We start from the raw sequence: 13163 nt of genomic DNA, 5'->3' as shown, positions 1-13163 counted from the left end.
ATAGGGAATCTTGATTCAAGCTATGTTTTATTTCAACCATATCAAAAAGGCGATACATTATTATAAGGTCTAGTCCTCAGAGAAAGTTTTACTCAATCGAGATCTTTGTCCCGGGAGCCTAAACCGAGTGATTAGCGAGATACATGTCACGATCCAAATCCATGAGTCGCGACCGACGCTAGGTAACGGGAGTGATTGCATTGGAACCCGTAACAAGCCTTTAAACAAAACACATTTTCTTTAAAACCCTTTTATAAAATCCGTTATAAATGTTTTTCGTGATTCAAACAAACATGTTCCGCATGCATCCAATCACATTATTATTCAACATATTATTACTCTTACTATTCTGCATTCATGTGAGCATACATTATTGTTATCTCATGTCTAAGTATTAGTTATCCTAACATGGCATATCAACTCATAATCTCATAATAACAGCCCAAGCTGATCATACAATCATAATCGTATCAATGTACAAAGCATATAGACAAATAGCTACGTAGATAAACAACATATGGACAGACTCGACTATGGTCTGACATCCTCATCTTCTCGACGGCTAACTAATACCAGACTATTTACTGCTTACTGCGAATTCTCTAGAGTGAGAACTGTACAACTCTTAAAACCCCAAAATATACCTCCAAGAACAAGAAGTCGGCAGGTAATCTTCAAAACATTTGAACCAACCCTGAAAATAGTTCAATTGTAAAAAGGGTTAGTTAAAACTTGTGAGTTTGCACGTTACAAATAAATATTAAAAAAATAGATAATACATATATTCATATATATTCTAGACAAAACCTTAAACCGGAATCCATAGTTATTATAGGATATTATTAGTACGACTTTCTCGTCGATCTTTCAGATATTGGTATTTCATAACTTTCATCACGATTGCAGACGTGCAACTTACACAAAGTATTCGTACATACATACTTTTGCAATCTTCCCAATCCTCGGATTATCGGGGATTAGCTCACCGTGTCTTCAGCCGGGAGACCCAACTTTCAAACTCTCAGTCTGTTTCTTAATCCTTCAGACCCGAAACTTTACGGCAGTCCGGTATTTCCACACATTTACATTAATATATTTATATTAATTTTATTACTAGTGTACACACAGTTCTATTGTCTCCCAATAGAAAAGCTTGTTTCGTTAGTATTATATCTGTACTTTTAAAGGTATATAATATATATATAATGCCGAAATATAAAGTACAACTCACAACTTGTTATCCCAAAACCTTGACACATGTTAATGTTAGTAATTTGATCCTCTATTCGCTGCTTATAACACATGGGATCCTAAGACATTAAGACAATGTCACTATCTTAATCTAGAACAATTAAACACATCATACACAGACCACTTAAACGCATAACTTATCAAATCAACAAATCAAGATATCATGTTTAAAACCTTATTAAAATCTCGCTATCGTATTTAGCTTCGGTAAAATCATTATCTCAAAACATATCATCAATGACGTATCCGGCACGTTGATCAAATGTCTCGAATTCCAGATTCAACTGAAATTTCTCAATCTTGCCCTCGTATCAATCTGCCGACTTATGCATTATTTTTAAGTTTGATGTTTCTGATACGGCGATTTAAAATCAAAAATCCACATTTTTCCATCTCAGAGCTTAAATCGATAAAACACTTTTGAAATCAAACTCATTTTCTAGAAAACTATTTAAACAACCCCACATTGGCTTAAATTCCACTTTTGGTTAAACTACCAAAATTATCCCCAGACTTCTCCAAATTGACCATTTAGATCCTTTCGTAAACCAATCTATTTTCAAATTGATAAAATCATTCAATACACCCAAAATTATTTAACCTCATATTATAATGCATTCATAATATGGAATTTTGGTAAAAAGACCTAATACCTCTTTAAGTTTTGCAAAAAGTGCAATTTAGTCCTTAGACTTTAAAAATCGGCAACCACACACAAATTTGTTCAAAAAATCGTCAAAATTGTTTAAAATTTATTAAAATCATTTCAAATCAGAGTATACATATCAATAATCCGGAAATATGGTTAAAATACGGATTGTTCCTTCAATTTTACAAAAGTTACACTTTAACCTCAAAACTTTATCTTTAACTAAACTCATCCAAATCTTACCAAACTTACACAAATTCATCTAAAAACAATTCTAAGCATATACCCACATCATAATTTCAATCATCAAGGCAAAAATTCCATGACTTGCAAAGCCACCAAATTTCATATTTATATAAATTTAATAATTTCTAATCCATTTTAATGACAAATTAATCAATAAATCCAATTTAATCGTGCATATATTTATTTCTAGAAATTAATCCACCTAATGTCATGATCTAACAACATGAAAACCATCCATCCATCATCATCATCATCATCAAAAACACATAAACCACCAAACCATCAAATATCATTAACAACAAAACACCCATAAAAATCATAAAATCTGAAAACTCTTATAAGGCTTTATGGATATACCTAGAAGGATGATTTCCTCCAAATTTCATAGGATTTGACCATACGATTTGAGAGTAAACTAAAATATACTATATTAAGCATGTTCTTGAAGAAAACCTTTACATCCTTAGCTTAATCACACATGTTGTAATAACCCATAAATTGTTAAGGTGTTAGATCGTACCATGTGTCTTAAATTATGAAATTTAGGTCAAGTAGGTCGGAAATAAGAATCATGCTATGAAATATTATAGGAATAAGTTTATAAAATTGATCGCAGAATAATAATTTAGTTGGAAAATTATTATTCGTTAGAGCGGGTATTAGCGGAACTAAGTAAAAGTCAAGAAAATTTATATAAAATAAAATATAGGTCCTGAGCTTATAATTTTTACACCGTCGTCCGTAAAATATTTTTAAGAATTTATCAGAAAAGTTACGTGTAATGCCGAGGTCGTTTTAAAATTGGACGTGGACGTTAATTAAGAAATTGAGTTAAAGTACGAGATTGAGCTGCTTGAGCCTAGTTGCACTTTAGCCAATCCATCTGTTAGTCTTCTTCTTCATTTGGGAAATGAAGATACACACTTCATTTTGCTCAATTTTCACGTCAAACTTCGGCTACACCTAGGGTTATCGTTTCTTAATCGATTTCAACGATTCTCGTTGCAAAACGATCATAAATCGAAGGTCTATCAAGGTAAGGTGATTGTATTGCTGTTTGTTTGAGTTAAATTGATGGGTTTTTTGTTAGAACGGTTAGGGTTTCGATGAAACCGAATCGAAGTTACGTAATTCATTAGTTTTAAGCTTGGATTGTGCGTTTTTGATGTTTCTATGACTTGTGGCATTAATGGGTACGTGAAATTAGGTTGGAATTGAGTTGGAAACACGTCGGATTCGTGTTTAGAGCTGGATTTTACGTCCTCACGACGTGAGGAGACCCCTCATGACGTGCCAAGCCTGTTTTGTCACAAGAATTGTAATACTTCGTACATTTGATGTTGCCAAAGTAGGCAATTTTCTCTTTTCGATAACCCGAGCTAGTAGGATGAAGATTATCGAAGCTATAAATTAAGACAAGACCCGAGTAGGTCGATTTTGAGAACTCTAATATGGAAAATTTGGTATTAGAACTTAATTAAAAGAATGGAATTTGGGACTAAAGGAAACGGTAAGAAAAGTTATTCAAATAGAGTTTGAGTCCCAAATTGGTAAATAATAAATTAATTATCGAGAATTGCAAATAAAAGATTATCGACAGAAAATAATAATTATGGATTAGTATTATTTATTTGGGTATAGATAATACGTATGTATTTGAGTTAAAGTGAACAATTAACCGTTTGATTGGAAATGAAAGTTACAAAGAGAAATGGTAGAGATTAAAGAGTTGAAGGACCTAAGGAGCATCTTCACCTAAATATATAAGGATATAATTATGAATATGAAATGTTCATATGATCAAATGAACATCAGATAGCAAACTTGAAGAAGATTGTTGATGATGGCTAGGGTTTGATTGTTTCTCGACGGAATCACGCGTTCTTTATATCGATCTTCTCGGAATTCAATCCTCTATATTCCCCAAGCTTCATATCAAGGTAAGAATGAGTTATTGAGTTGAGGTTTTGTCAGTTTAATGGTTGTTTTGATTGTGTTGTGACACGGTCGAATCGAACTTGCAAAACTCGTGTTGTTTTTTTATATTTCCGACTAGCTTTGAGTTGGGTTTTGTGTGATAATCATTACCAAGCATGTCTGTCACGACCCATTTTCATGAATCGCGACCGGCGCTAGGGTATGGGTAATGTAGTACCGAAACCCGTAGCTAGCCTTTCATTTAATTCATAAACACATAAACCTGCAGAAAACCAATGCTCGGGGGCAACCGAGACTTCAGTCTAAACTAGCAGTTATAATAATCAACAGTTAATATAACATGCTTATTCAATTTTGAGTCTAAAATAGGCATAACATGAATAATCCGAAATAAATACATAACATGCCAGAGCAATATAACCAGTCAAACCAATCCGACAAACAACTGTAATAATAATAAAGACGTCTAGTCAACTACTGCGGTCTAAGAATAAAATAGTTTGACAGTTTATCAAAATAAAAGGAACCTCCGAGGAAAAGTAAATGCGGAGATCACCAGACTCTCTCAGATCATAACCCTGGGAAAAATTGGGAAAACAACGGGGTCAGATATACTGAGATGAGTTCATACCACTATTTACATTTATTAAGTGGAAAACCTTTAAAACGTTTAAAACGTTTAATAACAATATTACGGATAATAGTTGGAACCCTAATCCACAATTCTAAATAATAATCATAATCCAATAGGTCTGGTCCCGAGAGCTGAGCTACACCGAGTTACCGCTGACCACACTTATACCAGAGTCCCGAGAGCTGAGCTACACCGAGTTACTCTACCTGGTCCCGAGAGCTATGCTCACACCGAGTTACCACATTTCCATATATACCTTACCCAGATCAATACCGGTGCGCACGCAGTCCTAATGATGCCCATTAGGTAGCATGTTCCAACTAAGAGCCATAATATAAAAACAGTTCGAAATATACGTACAGTATATATAATTAATATTAAAATAACAATTTACTTAATAAAGCGGTAAATAGTAAATATAAACTCACAGCTTGCTAATCCACGTGAATACCGGCAAGCAACTAATCCTGGTTCGCCTCTGGAGCACGAACAATAGACGGGTCTAGACAAATAAAATAATTATTAAAAACAGACCCTAACTCTAAAGAGTACTAGACACCACATAGGACTAGCACAATTAGCACGTCGGAAATAAACAAACCAGAACACACAAACATACCCATTAGGTAATAAAGCCCACTTAATATAAGTCTACTGAGTTCCCGCTTAAAATCCAATTTATAAATATTATTTAATAACTTTAAATAATAAATAATTTCCAAATAGTGGGTTAGCCGAGTTACCAATAACTACCAAGCTAACCTCACTGGTCGGGTGACCCAAGTCTAACCCGACTCAAAACAATTATCAAAATAAACCCAAGTTTATTTTTATAAAATAAATTAACAAAATAATAATCCATTTTAAATGCGGAACTCAATAACTTCAATTCTAAGTAACCCAAGTTACAAATCAAAAACTTAATCATTTAAAGTTAATATAAATTCAGGGACTAAATTGTACTTTAACCAATTAGGGGCTAAACTGTACTTTTGCTAAATAGGGACTAAATTGTACTTTAGTCAATTTGATATCCGAAATCAATTTATTTGCTTTTATTTATAATTAAAACAAAACATAAAATTACTAATTAAAAACTTAAGTTAAATAAGTTTTAAAACGTTTAGGGACTGAATTGTAATTTAGCCAATTTAAACCAATTTGAAATTTGAATTTAATTATAATTACCCGAGTAATTATATTAGCTAAATTTATAAATAGCAATCGTTTTCAATTTAATAACTATAAATCAAATCTAAACCCAAGGTTATTATCCAAAGCAAAAGGTAAAGTTTAACTAAAAGGATTTGATTGATTACACAAAATAATTGGGTGATTAAAATGACCCATTCACCATCTCTTTTGTTTCAAACAAACCATTTCCCTCCATTAACACAAGTTACAGTAATCATCACGTTTAAACCCCAAGCCATCCAAAATCTTATACCAACTTGACAAAGCAACATAATTCATAAATGAACAACAACACTAATCACCTAATCAAACCCATAAACAGTAGCATAGTAGAAGGAATCCAAATCAAAACAATGGCAGAAACTTAACAACGAAACCAAGAACAATCAAATTACTACGGATCCGAGTCGACTACGATCATGATGACAATTGTTGATGAAAACCGATTTGAGAATCATTCAAACTAAAGTAATAGAGAGCAAGAATCCATATAAGGATCCAAGAACAAACGGCAGTAACCCAATCAAAACAGAAACAGTTTATATGAACAAACAAGACGGTAAAACGGCGGCGATTAAAACGAGATCGATTACGTACCGTTTAGCAAAAACTGAAATAGGGAAACGTAGGGAATTGAGTCTAGAACGTCTGAGATCAAGCGGAATCAATTTCGATCTAGAAACGAAAGAGAACGAACCAAATTACGTAATGTCGTTCATAAGTAAAATCTGAAATAATGGGAATTATGAACACTTACTGAACAGCAAACTTTGGAGGATGATTACGGATTCAATACGCAGCGAATGAACAAACGAAAAGCGGCTAGGGTTAACTTGTTACGTGATCAAGGTTTTTTATGAAGAAACCGACTTTAAATAATGAGTGGAAGTAGGTCGTAAATGAGATCGAAGTGGGCTGGGCGAAGGGGTCCAATGGCTGATATGCTTCCCGAACGGGAATGGCCTTTCAGGCCATGATTCCCGTTCGGGAATGCCTGGTCTCGAACGAGACCAGGCCTAAAATGAGATTCCCGTTCGAGAATCTCAATTCTCGAACGGGAATGGTTCAAGTTTCATTTTATTTTTTTTTTTTAAAAAAACCGAACCAAAAATGAATCGAACCACAATTAAAATACGAAACTTCAAATACCCCTCAAAACACATCCGGAACCACGTCGGAAATTAACAAAATAAATTTAAAAATTTTACGGGATATTACATTCTCCCCAACTAATTAAAAATTCGTCCTCGAATTTATCACGACAAGTAAATCACATCAGAACAACACGTAACACAGTAAAAATTATAAAAAGTCACAGAAATCAAGGTATCGTACCTCACGGACAAAGAAAAGGATAGCGATTCCGCATATCCGACTCGGTCTCCCAAGTACACTCCTCTACAGAATGATTGCGCCAGAGAACCTTAACCATCAGAATCTCCTTGTTCCGCAATTTACGCACCTGCGTATCAACAATCTCAACTGGCTGTTCCTCATAGGACAGCTCCTGGTCAATCTCAACACTCTGAGGCACAATCACGTGCGAAGGATCAGAAACGCACTTTCTCAACATAGAAACGTGAAACACCGGATGTACTAACGACATGTCTGGCGGTAGAACCAGACGATAAGCCACAGCTCCAATCCTCTCCGAAATCTCATAAGGACCAATATACCTCGGTGCCAACTTTCCCTTGACACCAAAACGAACCACGCCTTTCATAGGCGAAACCCGAAGAAATACGAAATCACCAACCTGGAACTCAATGTCTTTCCTCTTCGGATCAGCATAACTCTTATGCCGACTAAAAGCAGTCTCTAACCTCCGCTTAATCAACGGTACCTTCTCTGAGGTAATCTGAATAATCTCCGCTCCCGAGAGTTTACGCTCTCCGACCTCCTCCCAACAGATAGGAGATCTACACTTGCGCCCGTACAAAGCCTCATACGGCGCCATCTCGATACTCGCGTGGTAACTGTTGTTATAAGAAAACTCAATCAACGGCAAATAAGTATCCCAGCTACCCTGAAAATCGAGAACACACATCCTGAGCATATCCTCCAACGTCTGAATAGTCCTCTCAGACTGACCGTCAGTCTGAGGATGAAAAGCTGTACTGAAATCCAATCGAGAACCCAAGGATTCCTGTAACGCTTTCCAGAACCTCGAAGTAAACACAGAACCTCTGTCCGAAACAATAGAAACCGGTACACCATGCAGACTGACAATCCTGTCGATGTACAACTGAGCCAACCTCGAAGCGGTATACGAAACCTTAATCGGAAGGAAATGAGCTGACTTGGTCATACGGTCAACTATCACCCAGATGGAATCGTACCCCTGCCGAGTACGTGGTAAACCAACCACAAAATCCATAGCAATCCGCTCCCACTTCCACTCTGGAATAGGTAGTGGCTGCAGATAGCCAAAAGGTCTCTGATGCTCCAGCTTCACCTGCTGGCAAGTCAGACACTTAGAAACATACTCAGCGACATCCTTCTTCATTCCGCTCCACCAATAGGTACCCTTAAGATCATGGTACATCTTAGTAGAACCCGGATGAACACTATAAGCAGACTTGTGCGCTTCTTCCAGAATCTGGTCCCTCAAACCATCTGAATCCGGAACACACAATCTCGAACCATGTCTCAGAACACCATCCACAAATGTAAACTCAGAATTTCCATCCTGCTGAACCTCCTCAATAATCCGTTTCAACTGTGGATCCTCAGCTTGTATAGCTTTGATCCGATCAATCAAAACGGGTTGCACTTGCAACTGTGCTAACAAACAACCAGCCTGAGAAATCTGCAAACCATAGCCCGAAGCTATCAAACTGTGCCACTCTCTAACCATGGGTCTACGCCCAATCTCAGAGATATGAGCCAAGCTGCCCGAAGACTTGCGACTCAACGCATCGGCTACCACATTAGCCTTACCAGGATGGTACTGAATAGTACAGTCGTAGTCTTTCAGCAACTCTAACCACCTCCTCTGTCTCAAGTTCAACTCTCTCTGATCAAAGATATATTTCAGACTCTTATGATCAGTGAAAATCTCACAAGTAGCACCATACAAATAATGTCTCCAGATTTTCAGCGCAAAAACCACAGCTGCCAACTCTAAATCATGAGTAGGGTAATTCACCTCATGCTTCTTCAACTGTCTGGAAGCATAGGCAATCACCTGTCCATGTTGCATCAGAACGCAACCCAAACCAATCCGAGACGCATCACAATACACTGTGAAACCATCAATGCCAGAAGGCAATGCCAAAACCGGAGCTGTAGTCAAAATCTCCTTGAGCTTCTCAAAGCTTGCCTCGCACTTGTCAGTCCACTCAAACTTGACACCCTTCTGTGTCAGTTTAGTCAAAGGTGCAGATATTCTGGAGAAATCTTGCACGAACCGACGATAGTAGCCAGCTAAACCCAGAAAACTTCTGATCTCGGTAACTGACCTTGGCCTTTGCCAATCCGTGACCGCCTCAATCTTCTTCGGATCAACCTTGATCCCATCTTTCGACACCACGTGTCCTAGAAAGGTAACCTGATCCAACCAGAACTCACATTTTGAGAACTTAGCGTACAACTGATGCTCACGCAACATCTGTAGTATAGTCCTCAAATGGTAAGCATGCTCCTCCTCACTCCGAGAATAGATCAAAATGTCATCAATGAAGACGATAACAAATTGATCCAAAAACGGCTTGAACACTCTGTTCATCATATCCATAAACGCTGCTGGTGCGTTCGTCAGACCAAAGGACATAACCAGAAACTCAAAATGTCCATAACGAGTTCGAAAAGCAGTCTTAGGCACATCTGCATCACGGATCCGTAGCTGATGATACCCAGACCTCAAATCAATCTTGGAAAAACACTTCGCACCCTGCAACTGGTCAAACAGATCATCGATGCGAGGAAGAGGATATCTGTTCTTGACAGTAGCGTTATTCAACTGTCTGTAGTCGATACACAGCCGAAAGGAACCGTCTTTCTTCTTCACAAACAGAACCGGAGCACCCCACGGAGAAGTACTCGGTCTGATGAACCCGCTATCCAACAACTCTTGTAATTGGTCCTTCAACTCCTTCAGCTCTGCAGGAGCCATCCGATACGGCGGTATCGAAATCGGAGTTGTACCAGAAACCACATCAATGCAAAACTCAATATCACGATCAGGTGGTAATCCAGGCAATTCCTCTGGAAACACATCAGTGAACTCATTCACTATCGGAACACTATGCATATCACCACTATCAACCTCCAAATCACGTACCACAGCAAGAAAACCCTGGCAACCCTTGCCCAACATCCGCTTCGCCTTGATGGCGGAAATCAGATTCTTGGGTGTCTCCGCCTTTTCTCCCTGAAAGGAAAAAGGTAGATCACCTGGAATCCTGAACTCGACTGACTTCCCTCGACAGTCAATAGAAGCATAATGGCGTGACAACCAGTCCATCCCCAAGATAACATCAAAAGAAAGAACGTCAAGTACAATCAAATCAGCACATAATTCTCTACCCTGAATAACCACAGGACAAGAAGGATAGACGACGTCCACTACTACACCTTCAGACATAGGTGTAGACACAGCTAGAGGTTCACTCAAAACAGATGGTGCTCTACCCAATTTCCCAGCAAAACATGTAGATACAAACGAATGGGTTGCACCCGCATCAAATAACACTAAAGCATCTATAAAAGAAATCGGAATGGTACCTTGCACCACAGCATTTGATGCACGCGCATCCTGAGGAGTAAGTGCGAACACTCTGGCCTGACCCTGCGGCTGCTGCTGCGAACTCTGTCCAGTACCATAACCGTTGGAACCTCTACCGCCGTTACCACGGCCACCAAAACCTCTGCCACCAGATCCACGGCCCCGCTGGCCACCAAAAGATGCTGCAGGTTGAGAGTACCCTACAGACTGTGTAAACGCAGGTCTCTGCTGCTGATAAGACGACTGCGCCACACTGGAGTTAGACGTCTGCTGTCCAGATGTCGGACACTCCCTGGAGAAATGACCCGGCTGGCCACAAGTGAAACAACCTCCAGGAGCTAACTGGCACTGACCATAATGCCTACGTCTGCAATTCTGGCAGAACGGAATGTTCGATCCACCACTATACCCGCGTCCTGAACCACGGTTGCTCCCACTGCTACTGGAACTGTACGGAGCACTCCTGGCACTATGCCTCCCTTTGTTGTGAGTCCGTCGACTCCCCCTATTGGCCTGAGGAGAGCCACTGTAGTAATTCCCACTACTATGCTGCATTGGGGCCTGCTGCCCCCCACAAGGAAGGTCACTCTTTCCCTTTTGATTCTGGAAAGGGTCAGAGATCGTTCCAAACTGAACCATCGAATTCTCCATCCGCCGCGCACTATCCACTAACCGGGCAAACTCCATGTTTGTCCCTATCAGCAAAGGGAGAAACTCCGAGCCTAAACCCCTAATATAACGGTCGTTCACTCGCTCTTGATCACCCTGAAGATCTGTAGCAAACCTCCCCAAACGTACAAACTCAGTAGTGTAGTCTGTCACTGATCTATCCCCCTTCTTCAAATTTAGCAGCTTTTCTCTGAAACTCTCAGTAACAGAGAAGGGTAGATAGTAACCTCTGAACCTGATCACAAAATCAGCCCAAGACAAAGTATCCATAACTGGCCTGATGTTATCGCGATACCAGTCCTTAGCTGGACCCTTCAGCGACATCTCCACAAGCATCACTGATTGACGATCAGAAGCTTGAATCCTCTGACTGTTGTACTCAAATTCTTCCAAAAAGTCAAGAGCATCCCCAGTACTATCAAAAGAAGTCGGATTCAACTTCAAGTAGGTCATCACCAACTCTCTGTCTGTTGGAATATAACCGACACCAGCAAGTCCACCAACACCAGCTACAACACCAGCCTGAGGTTGCTGTTGCTGCGCTAGCTGACCCAGTACCGTACACTGATTCTGCAGAAGAGCCTGGTTGTTCTGCATCTCGACAATCCCAGCCAAGAAGGTAGTGAAGTCGAACGCTTGCATGTTTGGTGCATGTTGCACCTCTGGTGCCTGCTGCACATTCGGTGCCTGAACACCTGCTGCACCACGTCCTCTAGCTCCACCTCTACCAGCACCAGCTCCTCTGCCTCTACCAGCACCTCTATCTCTGCCAGCACCTCCACCTCGACCACGTCCAGTATTAGCCTGAACTGGTGGTACGTTCCGATCGACTTCCATGGAAATCGCATCATCAGCCACAGCTTCTTGCTCTGCCGCAGCACGAGCACGAGTACGAACCACATTGTCCATATCCTAAGGATTGAACAAAACAATATAAATAACACATAATTCATACCCAAGTATGAAACAAAACAATAATAATTAGGATTTCCCGAGAAATCAACAGCAATAAAATACTCACCCAAGTGAAATAGCATTAACAATTAACAGCATCAAATCAACAAATAATGACTGACTCGACGCAATCCTATTGGTGTAGGCAGAATGTTTTAAAATCAAAAGATGACGGTTTTAAAGACATGACAGAATCCTATATCCGCAGTAGTTCCTAAGACACAACCATACTTAACAGAGTAAACACATAGCAAGCAATTGGCCTTGGTTTGAAACCTGGCTCTGATACCAAGTTTGTCACGACCCATTTTCATGAATCGCGACCGGCGCTAGGGTATGGGTAATGTAGTACCGAAACCCGTAGCTAGCCTTTCATTTAATTCATAAACACATAAACCTGCAGAAAACCAATGCTCGGGGGCAACCGAGACTTCAGTCTAAACTAGCAGTTATAATAATCAATAGTTAATATAACATGCTTATTCAATTTTGAGTCTAAAATAGGCATAACATGAATAATCCGAAATAAATACATAACATGCCAGAGCAATATAACCAGTCAGACCAATCCGACAAACAACTGTAATAATAATAAAGACGTCTAGTCAACTACTGCGGTCTAAGAATAAAATAGTTTGACAGTTTATCAAAATAAAAGGAACCTCCGAGGAAAAGTAAATGCGGAGATCACCAGACTCTCTCAGATCATAACCTTGGGAAAAATTGGGAAAACAACGGGGTCAGATATACTGAGATGAGTTCATACCACTATTTACATTTATTAAGTGGAAAACCTTTAAAACGTTTAAAACGTTTAATAACAATATTACGGATAATAGTTGGAACCCTAATCCACAATTCTAAATAATAATCATAATCCAATAGGTCTGGTCCCGAGAGCT

The sequence above is a fragment of the Mercurialis annua genome, linkage group LG8 (genome assembly GCF_937616625.2).
Source record: "Mercurialis annua linkage group LG8, ddMerAnnu1.2, whole genome shotgun sequence".
In the NCBI taxonomy this organism is placed as follows: Eukaryota; Viridiplantae; Streptophyta; class Magnoliopsida; order Malpighiales; family Euphorbiaceae; genus Mercurialis; species Mercurialis annua.
This window is presented reverse-complemented; position numbering follows the sequence as displayed.